The sequence below is a fragment of the Macaca mulatta genome, chromosome 5 (assembly GCF_049350105.2).
Source record: "Macaca mulatta isolate MMU2019108-1 chromosome 5, T2T-MMU8v2.0, whole genome shotgun sequence".
Classification (NCBI taxonomy): Eukaryota; Metazoa; Chordata; class Mammalia; order Primates; family Cercopithecidae; genus Macaca; species Macaca mulatta.
This window is the reverse complement of record NC_133410.1, coordinates 54729608-54745421: the sequence shown is the minus strand read 5'-3', so window position 1 is coordinate 54745421 and position 15814 is coordinate 54729608. Positions and strand designations below refer to the sequence as shown.

Genomic DNA, 15814 nt, shown 5'->3' with positions numbered 1-15814 from the left:
TTAGAAGACAGCAGTTACAAGACATCACTATTTGAAGCTTCAGAGAGAATGCCATACTAAATGTTTGTTTCTTCATTATTCCCTGGGCTAATAAGTTTTAAAATACATATTTGAATACATCAACATCTGATTTAAAAATTTAGCTTTGTGTAAATTACTATATGAATAAAAACCTGATGATAATATTACTGTCATGATCCATTAGAGTGGTATTCACTTCACATCAGCATCTTTGTGTGTATTATATTGTTGATGCAATCACTTGGGGACAATTGAAAAGGTGAGTGCCTTCTTCTAGGTATACAAATTTTGCAGAACTAGAAATATATATGTTTTAGGTTTTCTGCTTCCCAGTTCTTCTCAAAAGAGTCACAAAAGTAAAGAGGTATTAATCACTGAAGGGCACAGTGATACTTGTAGGGATGTAAAATTTTAGCAGAGTCTCAAATCTAAGAGGAGGATTTTGAGATTAATAGCATATGCTGAGAGCACCAGAAACCTAATTTGATATCCTGTGATCATACAACAAAATGGTGTTGCTAGCCCATTGTGAATTGGATGTGCTTTGTGAATTATTTTCCTATCGGTGATGAATTTGCAGTGATATATCCGCATAAAATCATTCAATTGACCTTGTTACCAATGACAAGCATATGTCAGATGTTTGGCAAGGGTGGGAGTTTACTGTCATTTGAATGATGACTCCATGAGCTTGTTAGTATGATCTCCTAATCAGCTATGCTAAGTGAGCACAGGGTACATCAAAGGGTTAAGAAGAAAAATGTGACCAGTTCGTTAATCACTTCTTCTGAGACCCGATTCAGGAAATCGTTGGAATTCAACTGAGAAATGGGACAGAATTCTTATTTTAAAACAACCAAATATGTACATTTACATATGGAAGTAGTTTTAGATTCTTTGCCACGTTGTCAAACAAACTTTACGATCATCCTAAAATCATCAAATCCCAACAGCCTTTGATTATTGACTAAATACTTAGTCAATATTTAAGGTATTGGTAATTTGATTTAAACTATTATTTGGGAAAATTTGAATCCTAGAGTTTTATAAATTAAGGGGACTTAATGATTTAATAACTCAATAGCTAAGTTATCTTGAGGTTCAGGAAAGTTAAATGACAGTCCTGAGGCCATTCGGCTGGAGATCTGAGATTTAAGCCTTGGGACTCCTAGTTTTTAGCTCAGTGTTCCTCACTTTATGCTCTGTAATAATTTGCATCCTTCAGTTTTGCACACATGAATATGCGTTTCTGATGCCAAAAAATCTGAAGAATAAAACCATTCTGGTAACCATGGTAATTTTACATGAAACTTCTATTCTTTTTTATTGTCTTTTCATTTGTTTGGCTAGTAAGCTTTTAAAAAACATTTTCCAATACATTCAACACAAACTACACTTTTAAAAATATTGTATTTGAGAATTATTTTATACTTATAGAAAAGTTACAAGAATAACACAACTAATTCCCACATACTCTTTACCCAGCTTCTCCAATATTAATGTTTTATCATATTTACTTCATTCTTTCTCTATTGTATGAATATACTCTTATTTATTTTTAAACCATTTGAAATTATTGCAGATATTGAAGCTTAATATTTCAGTGTGTATTTCCTTAAAACAAGGAAATTTTCCTATATAACAACAGTACAACCATCAAAATCCAGGTATTAGCATTGATAGATCCACCATGTAATCCACAGTCCAAATTCCACCTTTTATTCCAGTTATATCTTTTAAAGGTCCAGGATTCGACAGAGAACCATTTGCTGTATTAAATGTCATGTCTCTTAAATATCCTTCAGTCTGGAAAATTTCTGTCTTCTCTCGTCTTTTGTGATCTTGATAATTTTTAAGAGTATGAGCCAGTGGCTTTGTGGAATGTCCCTCAGTTGGGGATGGTCTGAGGTTTCCACATAACTAAATTTAGGTTATGCATATTTGGCAGGAATGCAACAGAAATAATGTTGTATCATTTTCTGTGTGTAACAATAGGTACCCTCTGACAAATTTTCCCCTGATTGGTAGCTACACTTTGATCACTTGATTAAAGTGTTGTCTGCCAGGCTTCTCCACTGTTCAAGTATTTCATACTTATTAAAAAATAATTATGAAGTATTTATGGGGAGAGTTTTGAAACTATGTTAATATTTTATTTCTCATTAGACTGTCACCTGTTAGTGTTAACATCCATTGATGATGCTTTTCTGATACAATTTTTTTTCATAGTTGCCAAATAGCTATTTTCTTATACTGTTGTTCCTTCTACATTTATTTATTGATAATTGACTGTAAGGAAGGCCTTTCCTATCTCTCCCATTTATTTATTTAATAATTATCTATTTATATCAATATGAACTCAAGGATACTGATTTTATTCACTGACTTATATTTTACGATTATTATTTATTTTGATGCTCTAATTGTCTCATGTTTGGCCAGTGGAAGTTTCTTCAAAGATACTCCCATGTCTTCTTGACATGTCCTCTTCCTCTTTCTAGCACTTCTTTATTTTCTGAGAAGCTGAGATGTTCCAGGATCATCTTAGACATTTTCTACCTAAGCCTTGAATCAACCAATTCTTTAAGGAGCCCTAGTTCCTTTTATTGGGGAGCAGTGTTCATAAACCACGATCTGTGCACTGGGTGTGTTCATTGTTATGGTGCATTATTGCATTATTACTTCTAGGCTTTCTCAGAAAATCAACCCAGAAAATATATGTATATTTATATTACATACATACATGCATGCATACAAACATCTGTCATCTATGTATGTCTGTCATACGTCTGTTTTTATAAGAAACAACTTGAGTTTGAACTAATACTTCCAATTCCAATCTAATGTAACATATTTAGCCTTTTCTCTTTTCATATTTATAAATCCCTTCTCCAACAGTGAGAAATCTGGCTCTTATCCATCATAATGTGTTTACTTATTTGCTTAATCTCCTGTATGTAACCAGTCTGGAAACATGAAAGCCCTGACACACACTATGGGCCTCAGCCACATGGGATTCCTCCTTAGCTCTAGCCCCAGATAATACACTACACTGGTAAAGTTCCTAACTAAACATGCCAGGAAAATCCCCACCTGGGGTGTCGTATCCTACCCCTCCCTGATGAGTCTCTGTAAAATGCTTGTGGAAGTTCATGGCCAAGACCTCTCTGTTCCAGACCCTGGTTCAATGGAGTGTATAAAACCGACGAATTCTTGTCCAAAAGTTTAATTCTGACTTTATCCCTGTCACTATAAACATGAAAGAGAATCCCTGGCCTGACTCCACCACACTGTGCCTCAATCCCAGCCCTGGTGAACATACCTACCAAAGTTTTGGCTCCGATTAAGTAAGGGGAATAGAAAACTCATTCTATACCCTTTGATTTCCTTTGATCTATTATTGTTTAACAGGAAATAGACCTAGATCTTTGCTAGATGGCCTGACTCAACTATTGAATCTAAGTCTTCACATGTTACCACATTTTGGTCTTTGCTATTTAATTTAATTTAATTTAATTTAATTTATTTTAGCTTGTTATTAACTTTTGTTGCATTTGAAAAATTGTGAATTCTTCCTTTCCTTTTTATATCTGCCATTTTTTCTATTGGAGTTTAATTTGTACACAATAAAATTTGCCATTTCAAAAAGTACAATTTAACTAGTTTTGATAAATGTGTACGGTTATGTAACCTCCACCACAATAATGATAACAGGCTAGTTTTACCACCCTTAGTTTTAACACTCTGTGTTTCTTTGCAGTCAGTGACCTCTCCCCACATCCTGCCCCTGGCAACCACCTATATGCTTTATGTCACTGTAGATTTGCTTTTTCTAGAAATTCGTATGAATGGAATTATACAGTATGGAGTCTTTGTGCCTGCCTTTTTTTTTTTTTCACTTAGCTTAATACTTTCGAGACATATTCATGTTGTTGTGTATACCAGTACTTGATTCCTTTCTATTTTATTTTATTTTGTTGTGGTTAGAATACTTAATATGGGCTCTACCATCTTAACAAGTTTTTAAGTGTCTAATACATTATTGTTGACTATGGGTGCAATATGTTACAGCAGATCTCTAGAGCTTATTCATCTTGCTTGACCAACTATGGTTCATTAGTAACTTTTGATTTCCAGCTCCTCCCAGCCCCTGGAAACTACTGTTCTGCTCTTTGATTTTATGAATTTGACTATTTTGCATATCTCATATCACTGCAATCATTCAGTATTGTTCTATGACTGGCTTATTTCACTTAGCGTAATGTCCTCAAGATTCATCCATGCTGTCACATATTACAGAATTTCCTTCCTTTTTTTTTAAAGTTGAGTAGTATTCTATAACAAGTTTGTTTCTACATCTTAGCTATTGTAAATGGTGCTACAATGAACATAGGTGTGTTAATATCTTTGTGAGATCCTGATTTCATCTCTTTTGGATAAATACCCAGAAGTGAGATTGCTAGATCATGTGGTAGTTCTATTTTTTATTTTTTCATAATATCCAAAATATTTTTCATAAAGCCTGTACCAACTTTTATTCCAGCCAACAAGGTATAGGGTTTCCTTTTATCCACAGCCTTGCCAACACTTGTTATGTTTTGACTTTTTGATCAGTTATCCTAACAGGTGCGAAGTGGTAATCTATTGTGATTTTGATTTGCATTTTCCTGATAATTAGTGATGTTGAACATTTTTTTAAATGTACTTTTTGGCCATTTGTATGTCTTCTTTGGAGAGATGTCTATTCAGGTCTTTTGCTCATTAAAAAACATGGATTATTTGCTTTTTTATTTTGCTATTGAGTTGTATGAGTTCCTTTTATATTTTTGATATTAACTCTTTACCAAATATATGGTTTGCAAATATCTTCTCCAATGCTGTGGGCTGCCTTTTCATTTGGTCAATTGTTTCTTTTGCTGTGCCAAAACTTTTTAGTTTGATGTATTCTCCCTTGTTTATTTTGCTTTTGCTTTTTGATCCAAAAAATCGTTGCCCAAACTAATCTCATGAAGCTTTTCTCTTAGTTTTCTTCTAGTCGTTTTACAGATTCAGGTCTTACCTTTAAGTATTTAATCCATTTTGAGTTGATTTTTGTATATGGTGTGACATAAGGGTCCAAAATTATTATTCTGTATGTGCGTATCCAGTTTTCCCAACATCATTTGTTGAAAAGACTATCGTTTCCCCATTGTGTATTCTTAATACCTTTGTCAAAAATTAGTTGCCTACATATGTGTAGTTCATTTTTGAGCTTTCTATTCTGTTCCATTGGTCTATATGTCTGTTTTTGTGCCAGTACTATGCTGTTTTGATTACTATAACTTTGTAATAAGATTTAACATCAGAAAGTGTGATGCCTCCAGCTTTGTTCTTCCTGTTCAAGATTGTGTTAGCTATTCAGGGTCTTTTCTGGTTTTATACAGATTTTAGGATTATTTTCTATTTTTGTAACATATGTCATTAGAATTTTGATAGGGATTGGCCAGGTGCGGTGGCTCACGACTGTAATCCCAGCACTTTGGGAGGCCGAGGTGGGTGGATCACGAGGTCAAGAGATCGAGACTATCCTGACTAACACAATGAAACCCTGTCTCTACTAAAAATACCAAAAATTAGCCGGGCATGGTGGCGGGTGCCTATAGTCCCAGCTACTCAGGAGGCTGAGGCAGGAGAGTGGCGTGAACCTGGGAGGCGGAGCTTGCAGTGAGCCGAGATCGCGCCACTGCACTCCAGCCTGGGCGACAGAGTGAGACTCCGTCTCAAAAAAAAAAAAAAAAAAAAAAGAATTTTGATAGGGATTGAATTGAATTTGTAGTTGCTTTGGGTAGTTTGCACATATTTACAATATTGATTCTTTTAGATCCATGAACATAGGATATTTTTCTATTTATTTGTGCCTTCTTCAATTTCTTTCATGAATTTTTATACTTTGTAGTCTATAGATCTTTTACATTCTTGGTTTAAATTTATTCCTAAGTATTTATTCTTCTTGATACTATCATAAATGGAATTGTTTCTTGATTTCTGCTTTAGATAATTTATCCTTAATGTATAGAATTGCAACTAATTTTTGTCTGTTAATTTTGTGTCTTGAAGCTTTACTAAATTTATTATTTCTAATAGTTTTTTTTGTGTGTGTGGATCCTTTAAGACTTTCTCTATATAAGATTATGTCATCTGCAAACAGTGACTATTTTTCTCCTTTTTTTCAATGTGGATGTCTTTCATTTTATTCTAACTGCTCTGGCTAGCACTTGTGGTTCTAGGTTGAATAGAAGTGGTGAGCATGTGCATTATTGTCTTGTTCCTCATCTTACAGGAAAAGCTTTCAATGTTCCATTATTGAGTATGATGTTAGAGGTGGGCTTGTGATATATGGCTTTCATTGTTTTGGCTAATTTGTGGATAGTTTTTATTATTAAAGGAGGGTTGAATTTTGTAAATGCTTTTTCTGCACCTGTTGAAATGAACATATGATTTTTGTTCTTTCTTCTCTCAATGTGGTGAATTATATTTATTTATTTGTGTATGTTGAATCACCTTTACCTTTTACATTCCAGGGATAAATCTCACATGACATAGGTATGATCCTTTTAATGTGCTGTTGAATTTAGTTTGCTAGTATCTTGTTGAAAACTTTTGCTTATATTTTCATCAGGAATATTGGCTTGTATTTTTCTTTTTTATATTGTGCTCGTCTGGTGGTGTTAGCATGACAGTCCCAGCCTTGTAAGTTTTACAACCATAAAAATAAAAAATTATGACATTTTATTTATTGCTTTATAGGGTAAACAGACATAATATTCATGACAATAGATTTAAGAAGGGGAATACAATGGAAATATATACTACTACAATGATCCTACATTTTACTAGAAGTGACTTAAAATTATCCACAAGTAGATTGGCAAGGTAGAAGCTACATATATAATTTCTGGTTTAACCACTACATGCAGAGATAGAAATAGAAAGCAAGTGAAGGTATTAAAATAGCTTTTTAAATGCAATAGATTAATATACAAAAGAAGGCAAAAAAAAAGATGAAGAGAAAAAGAAAACTAAATGAGAAAATTAAAAAACAAATAGTAAAATAGCAGACAAAAATTTAATCATATCAATAATTACATTAAATGTATACTTTTTCTTTATATAGTTATATGACTTTAAAAATCCAGAGAAAAAGTTTTATATTTATTTATAATTTTAACATTTCTAATACATTTCTAATACTGTTTATTTTTCTCTATAGATCTGAGTTGTCATTTAGTGCCATTTACTTTCATATTGAGGACTTTTTTTTAGGATTTCTTATAGTGCTTATATATATATGCAGCACATATGCATATACATATCTATATATGCATTTTATCTATCTATAACTATTATTCCTGATAATTTCTTTCATTTTCTGTTTATCTAAAAGTGTGCATATAATCTTTTATCCTTCAGTGTTTTCAGCATATTGTTCCAATGGCATTTGGCTTCCGCATTTCTCATGAGAAGTCAGCCATTAAATTTTGTCATCTATTCCCTTTCTCTAAGCCCCTTGAAATATTTTGTTTTGGTTTATTTCAAGATTGTCTCTTTACCTTTGGCTTATAGCAGTTTGTTCCTGATATGGCCAGGAGATTCCTTTTTATTTATCTTGACTGGGATTTGTAGACCTTTTTGAATCTGTAAATTATTGTATTCTACCAAATTTGTAAATTTTTAGTTAATATTCTAAAAATATTTCTCCTACTACTTATTTGTCCCTCTCTTTTCTTTCTATAATTCTACTTCCATGCATGCTAGATGAATTAATAGGCTCTATTATTTTTTTCTCTGTTCTTCAGATTGGAGAAATTATTTAGATTTATTTTAAGCTCACAGAGTGTTTTTCATTATCTTTCTTTCGTTATCTACTGTTGAGCTCATCTAGCTAATTATGTGTATTTCTCTATAATTTCCAGCTGCTCTATGACTTTTGGGCTCTGTACTCTGACACATTAAGCTTTCTGTGGTCAAGCTGTGCACAATTTGAAAATATAATCAGATAAGAAAAGTATTACACTCATATTCTGTATGGTTTTATCTTCTAAGAGGAGATTTCCCTTCAGTCCGTTCCTGTGTTTTTTACCATACTGTCAGCCTGGTATTTGGACAATGTATGTTTCCCTTACTGTCAGGATTCTCCTTTAAATTTGTAGCTGCTTTTCTTGCTCCAAGCTCCCGGATCTGGCACCTTACCAGTCTGCCTATGGTTTTTCCCTACATCATTTGCTGTAGCTGCGGAGATTAGGTTGTGCCCTCAGGCCAGAAGATTTGACAAAGCCAAAATTTATACTTCGTCAGGTAAACTTTTTAAAATATTAAATTATTTTACTGCTTCTGTCAGCTTTTGAATGTTTTATGGCATATTTAAATAATTATTATTTTATTTTTTTCAATTCATATAAATATTATCTGTGGAGTATTTGTATACTACATCATTCCTCACCATTGACCTTCTCTTGCATTAGTTTAAAAGGGTGGTATTCTGTGTTGTTTCTTCTGTGTTAATCCAGGGCTTTTGCTTTCTATCTTTTAAAATATTCAACACTTCTTGCCCTTGCCCTCATGGCATCTTTTCTTGTTTTTCAGAACTATTATTTATTTTTAAATTTTTCCTGTCATGTTAGAAAATTTGGAATGGGAATAGAGATAAATATAAATACTACGCCTCCCACGTTGACCCAATCTTCTCAATATTGTTACTTACTTTAAAATTTCATATTCGTTAATCAGTTCATTATTCTAAGCAACCAAGAATATTTTGAATTTTTTTCAAAAAATAAGAGAAAAAATCTGTAATTAAACCAAAAGGTTATTTGAATTTACTTATTCAGGATAGAGTTTAAATTAATTGGCAGCCTGAATATTTTTGGATTTTCTCTAAAATTTTTCTATAATATTTGGATTTTCTAAGTCTTTATTTCAAGTGCATTTACAAAAAGACTCTTATTCTTATTTGTATTCCTGGCCTCATTTACCCATCAAGATATAAACTTCTTGTAGATGTAGGCTTTGCATTCCCAGAAAAACAACCTTGGGCCTTGGCAATGTTGACTAAACTCTACATTTATTTTACCTTTCTCCATTTCTCTCTAATTGAAGTAGGTGAAAGAAGGTTGATTCACTTAAGATGATTAAACCTGAGCACTTCATTCTGATCTAAATTTTCTTAAGGATGCTGTTTATAAAGGTACAGATTTTTATTTTCCTACTGCCTGGTTACGTATATAATCCATATTTTATCTTTGTTATTTTATTTTTTAAATTTCTGTTTTAGGTTTAGGAGTAAATGTGCAGGTTTATTATATAGGTAATTTGCGTGTGATAGAGGTTTGGTGTACGGATTATTTCATCACCCAGATAATAAGCCTAGTACCTCATAGGTAGTTTTTTGATCCTCACTGATATGGTTTGGCTGTGTCCCCACCCAAATCTCATCTTGTATTCCCACATGTTGTGGGAGGGACCCAGTGGGAGGTAATTGAATCACTGGAGGCGGGGGTGTCTTTCCCATGCTGTTCTCTTGATGGTGAATAAGTCTCATGAGATCTCATGATTATTATAATGGGGAGTTTCCATGCACAAGCTCATTTTTTGCCTGCTGCCATCCATCTAAGATGTGACTTGCTTCTTCTTCCCTTCTGCTGTGATTGTGAGGCCTCCCCAGCCACGTGGAACTGTGAGTGCATTAAAACGTCTTTTCCTTCCCAGTCTCAGGTATGTCTTTATCAGCAGCATGAAAAAATGGACTAATGCACTCACCCTCTTTGCATTCTCCATCCTCAAGTAGGCCCTGGAATATGTTATTCCCTTCTTTCTGTCCATATATACTCAATGTTTAGCTCCCATTTATAAGTGAGAATATGTGGTATTTGGCTTTCTGTTCCTCTGTGAGTTCTCCTAGGATAATGGCCTCCAGCTCCATTCATGCTACTGCAAAGGACATGATCTCATTTTTTTTTATGGCTGCATAGTATTCCATAGTGCGTATGTACTACATTTTCTTTATCCAGTCTACCATTGATGGGCATTTAGGTGGATTCCATGTTTTTGCTATCATGAATAGTGCTGCAATGAAGATGTGTGTGCATGTGTCTTTGTGATAGAACAGTTTATATTCCTTTGGATACATATCCAATATGGGATTGCTAAGTAAAATGGTAATAATGTTTTAAATTCCTTGAGAAATTGCCAAACTGCTCTCCATAGTGGTTGAACTAATTTAAATTCCCACCAACAGTGTATACGTATTCCCTTTTCTCTGCAACTTTCCCAGCATCTGTTATTTTTTGATTCGTTAATAATAGATATTCTGACTGTTGTAAGATGGCATCTCATTTTGGTTTTGATTTGTATTTCTCTGATGATTAGTGATGTTGAGCATTTTTTTCGTATGCTTCTTGGCCACATGTATGCCTTCCTTTGAAAAGTATTTGTTCATGCCTTTTGTCCGTGTTTGAATCGAGTTGTTTGTTTTTTGCTTGTTGATTTGTTTAAATCTGTTATAGATACTAGATATTAGACCCTTGTCAGATGCATAGTTTGCACATATTTTCTCCCATTCTGTAGGTTGTCTGTTTACTCCACTGATAGTTTATTTGCTGGGAAGAAGCTCTTTAGTTTAATTAGATCTCGTTTGTTGAGTTTTTGGTTTTGTTGCAATTGCTTTTGGCATCTTCATTGTGGAACCTCTGCCAGTTCCTATATCTAGAATAGTATTTCCTAGGTTATCTTCTAGGGTGTTTACTCTAGTAGATTTTACATTTAAATCCTTAATTTATCTTGAGTCGATTTATGTATATGATGTAAGGAAGGGGTTCAGTTTCAGTCTTCGGCATGTAGCTACCCCATTATCCCAGCACAATTCATTGAATAGGGAGTCCTTTCGCCATTGCTTGTGTTTGTAGTTTTGTTGAAGATCAGATGGATATGCAGCATTACTTCTGGGCTCTCTGTTCTGTTTTTTTTTTTTTTTCTTTTTTTTTTTTTTCTGTGTGTCTGTTTTTATACCAGCACCATACTGTTTTGGTTACTGTATCACTGTAGAATAGTTTGAAGTTGAGTACTGTGATGCCTCCAGCCTTGTTCTCTTTGCTTAAGATTGCCTTGGCTATTCGGGCTCTGTCTTGATTCTATATGAATTTTAAGGTAGTTTTTTTTCTAATTCTGTGAAGAATCATTTTGATTGTTTGATAGGAATAGCATTGAATCTATCGATTGCTTTGGGCAATATATCCATTTTAACAATATTGATTCTTCATATCCATGAGCATTAAATGTTTTTCTATTCATTTGTGTCTTCTCTGATTTCTTTGAGCAACATTTTAGAATTCTCATTGCAGAGGTCTTTTGCCTCCTTGGCACTCTGTATTAGTAGGTATTTTATTCTTTTTGTGGCTATTATAAATGAGATTGCATTCTTGAGTTTGCTCTCAGTTTGGATGTTGTTGGTGTATAGGAATGCTACTGATTTTTAATTTTATTTTTATTTTTTTGAGAAAGGGTCTTGCTCTGTTAGGCTGGAGTGTACTGGCATGATTACAGGTCACCGTAGCCTCAAACTCTTGGGTTCAATAAATCCTCCCACCTCAGCATCCTGAGGAGCTAGGACTGCAGACATGAACTGCCACATCTGGCTAATTTTTGTATTTTTTTGTAGAGACAGTTTTGTCATTTTGCCCATGCTGGTCTCAAAATCCTGGGTTCAAGCAACTCACCTTCCTCAGCCACCCAAAATGCTCAGATTACAGGCATAAGCCACAGCACTCAGCAGGAATGCTACAGATTTTTGTTTATTAATTTTGTATCCTGAAACTTTGCTAAAGTTGTTTATTAGATCAAGGAGCTTTGGCAGAGACTATGGTGTTTTCTAGATATAAAATCATATCATCTGCAAACTAGTTTTAAGGAGAGTGCTTCTAGCATTTGCCTATTCAGTATTATGTTGGCAGTAGGTTTTTCATAGATGGCTCTTAATATTTTCAAGTATGTTTCTTCAATTCCTAGTTTATTGAAGGTTTTTAACATAAAAGTATATTGAATTTTATGAAAAGCTTTTCTGCATCTATTGAGATGATCACGTGGCTTTTGTTTTTTGTTCTGTTTATGTAGTGAATCACATTTATTGATTGCGTATGTTTAACCAACCTTGCATCCCAGGGATAAACCTTGATTGTGGTGGATTTGCTTTTCGATGTGCTGCTGTATTTGGTTTGCTAGTATTTTGTAAAGGGTTTTTATGTCTATATTCATCAAGGATGTTGGCCTAAATTTTTCCTTTTTGTTGTGTCTCTGCCAGGTTTTGGTGTTAAGATGATGCTGGCCTCATAAGATGAGTTAGGGAGGAATCCTTCCTCCTAAATGTTTTTGTGATGGTTTTAGTAGGAAAGGTACCAGCTCTTCTTTATTCAATGTGGCTGTGAATCCTTCTGGTCCTGGGCCTTTTTTTTTTTTTTTTTTTTTTTTTTTTTTTTTTTTTTTTAGGTTGACAGGCTTTTTATTGCTGAGTCAATGTTGGTTATTATTGGTGTGTTCAGTGATTCCATTTCTTCCTTGCTCAATCTTGGGAGGTTGTATGTTTCCAGGAATTTATCTCCTTCTTCTAGGTTTTCTAGCTTGTGTGCATAGAAATTTTTATAATAATCTCTGAGAGCTTTTTTCTATTTCTCTGGTAACATTCCCTTTGTCATTTCTGATTGTGTTTATTTGAGTCTTCTCTCTCTTTTTTTTTGTTAGTCTATCTAGCAGTCTATATAACTTATTAATTCTTTCAAAAAACAAACTCCTGGATTTTTTGATTTTTTGTGTGGTCTTTTGAATCTCAATTTCCTTCAGTTCACCCCTGATTTTGGTTTTCTTTTTTTTTTTTTTTTTTGTCTGCTAGAGTTTGGGTTGGTTTTCTTTCGTCTCTCTAGTGACTCTAGTTGTAATGTTAGGTTGTTAATTTGAGACCTTTCTAATTATTGATGTCAGCATTTAGTGCTATAAACTTCCCTATTAACACTGCTTTAACTGTTCCCAGAGATTCGTGCATTTTGTATGTATGTTCTCATTAGTTTCAAATAATTTCTCGATCTCTGTGTCTTACCTTCATTGTTTAGCCAGAAGTCATCCAGAAGCAGGTTGCTTAATTTCCATGTAATTGTTGGTTTCCAGTGATTTTCTCAGCAATGGGTCCTATTTTTATTGCACTGTGGTCCAAGAGTGTAGTTGGTATAATACTTTTCTTTTTTTTTTGGAACTTGCTGATGATTGTTTTATGCCCTTTTGTATGGTCAATTTTAGAGTATATGCTATGTGCAGATGAGAAGAGCATATATTCTTTTTTCTTGGGTGGAGAGTTCTGTAGTTGTCTATTAGGTCCATTTGGTCAAGTGTAGAGCTCAGGTCAGAAATATCTTTGTTAGTTTTCTGCCTTGATGATCTGGTTAATACTGTCAGTGTTGAAGTCTCACAATTATTATGTGGTTATTTAGCGCTTCATAGGTGTCCAAGAATTTGCTTTGTGAATCTGGGTGCTCCTTTGTTGGGTGAATATATATTTAGGATAGTTAGACCTTCTTGTTGAACTGAGCCCTTTACCATTATGTAATGCCTTGCTTCTGTTTTAAATGTTTTTGGTTTAAAGTCTGTTTTATCTGAAATTAGAATAGCAACCTTTGCTTTTTTCTGTTTTCTGTTTGCTTGGTAGATATTTCTTCATTTACTTTGAGCCTATGTGTGTCACTGCATGTGAGATGGGTCTCTTGAAGACAGCGTACAACTGGGCTTTGCTTCTTTATCCAGCTTGCCACTCTGTGTCTTTATTTGAGGCATTTAGCCTATTTACATTGAAAATTAGTTATTTATATACTGTCATCATGTTGTTAGTTATTATGAAGACTTGTTTTTGTAATTGCTTTATAATGTCACTGGTCTGTGTACTTAAGTGTTTTTGAAGTGGCCAGTAAGTATTAGTATTTCCTTTCCACATATAGCAGTCCTTTCAGGATCTCTTATAAGGCAAGTCTGGTGGTAATTCAGTCCCTTAGCATTTGTTTTTCTGAAAGGATCTTAACTGTTCTTCACTTATGAAGCTTAGTGGGGCTAGATATGAAATTCTTGGTTGAAAGTTGTTTTCTTTAAGAATGCTGAATATAGCCCCCCCTCCCCATAATCTCTTCTGGCTTGTAGGGTGTCTGCTGAAAGGTCTGTTGTTAGCCTGATGGGATTTCCTTTGTAAGTGATCTGACCCTTCTCCCTAGTTGTTTTTAATGTTTTTTCATTCATTTCAACCTTGGAGAATCTTATGATTGTGTGTTTTGAGGATGGGTTTCTTACGTAGTATTTTGCAGAGGTTCTCTGCATTTCCTGAATTTGAATGTTGGCTTCCCTAGCAAGATTGGCAAAATTTTCATGGATGATAGCCTGAAATATGTTTTCTAAGTTTCTTCCTTTCTCTCTCTCTCTCATGAGTCACAGATTTGGTGTCTTTATATAATCCCATATTTATCAGAGGTTTTGTTGATTCTTTTATTTTTATTATTATTATTATTATTATTATTATTATTATTTTACTTTAAGCTCTGGGATACATGTGCTGAATGTGCAGGCTTGTTACATAGGTGTAAATGTGCCATGGTGGTTTGCTGCACCTATCATTCCGTCATCTAGGTTTTAAGTCCCACTGCATTAGGTATTTGTTCTAATGTTGTTCCTCCCCTTTCCCTCCACCTACCAACAAGCTCTAGTGTGTAATGTTTCCCTCCCTGTGTCTGTGTGTTTTCATTGTTCACCTCCCACTTATGAGTGAGAACATGAGGTGTTTGGTTTTCTGTTTCTGTGTTAGTTTGCTGAGAATGATGGTTTCCAGCTTCATCCATGTCCCTGCAAAGGACATGAACTTATTCTTTTTTATGGCTGCATAGTATTCCATGATGTATATGTGCCACATTTTCTTTATCCAGTCTATCATTGATGAGCATTTGGGTTGGTTTCAAGTTTTTGCTATTGTAAATGGTGCTGCAATAAACATACGTGTGCATGTGTCTTTATAGTAGAGTGATTTATAATCCTTTGGGTATATATCCAGTAATGGGATTGCTGGGTCAGATGATATTTCTGGCTCTAGATCCTTGAGGAATTGCCACACTGTCTTCCACAATGGTTGAACTAATTTACACTCCCATCAACAGTGTAAAAGCGTTCCTATTTCTCCACATCCTTGCCAACATCTGTTATTTCCAGACTTTTTAATGATCACCATTCTAACTGGTATGAGATGATATCTCATTGTGGTTTTGATTTGCATTACTCTAATGACCAGTGATGATGAGCTTTTTTTCACAAGTTTGTTGGCTGCATAAATGTCTTCTTTTGAGAATTGTCTGTTCAGATCCTCAGCTCACTTTTTGATGGGGTTGTTTGTGTTTTCCTTGTAAATTTGTTTGAGTTCCTTGTAGATTCTAGATGTTAGACCTTTCTCAGATGGATATACTGCAAAATTTTTCTCTTATTCTGCAGGTTGCCTATTCACTCTTCTTTAGTTTTTAAAAAATTTTTGTCTGATTATTTTGTAGAGCAGGTTCTCATGCTCTGAGATTCTTTGCTTAGCTTAGCCTATTCTGCTGTTAATACTTATGAATACATTGTGAAATTCTTGTATCGTGCTTTTCAGCTTTATCAGATCACTTTGGTTCCTTCTATAATGGACATTTCATCGGCTCCTGTATCATTTTACAATAACGTTTAGATTCCTTGAATTGGGTTTTGACTTTCTGCT

General features: G+C 34.1%; 1 long non-coding RNA gene across 1 annotated transcript in view; it reads left to right on the top strand.

Annotated features, from left to right (window-relative positions):
- Positions 1-15814, top strand: part of LOC106998343 (uncharacterized) — a 361392-nt gene that overhangs the window by 119455 nt on the left and 226123 nt on the right. The window lies entirely within an intron of this gene.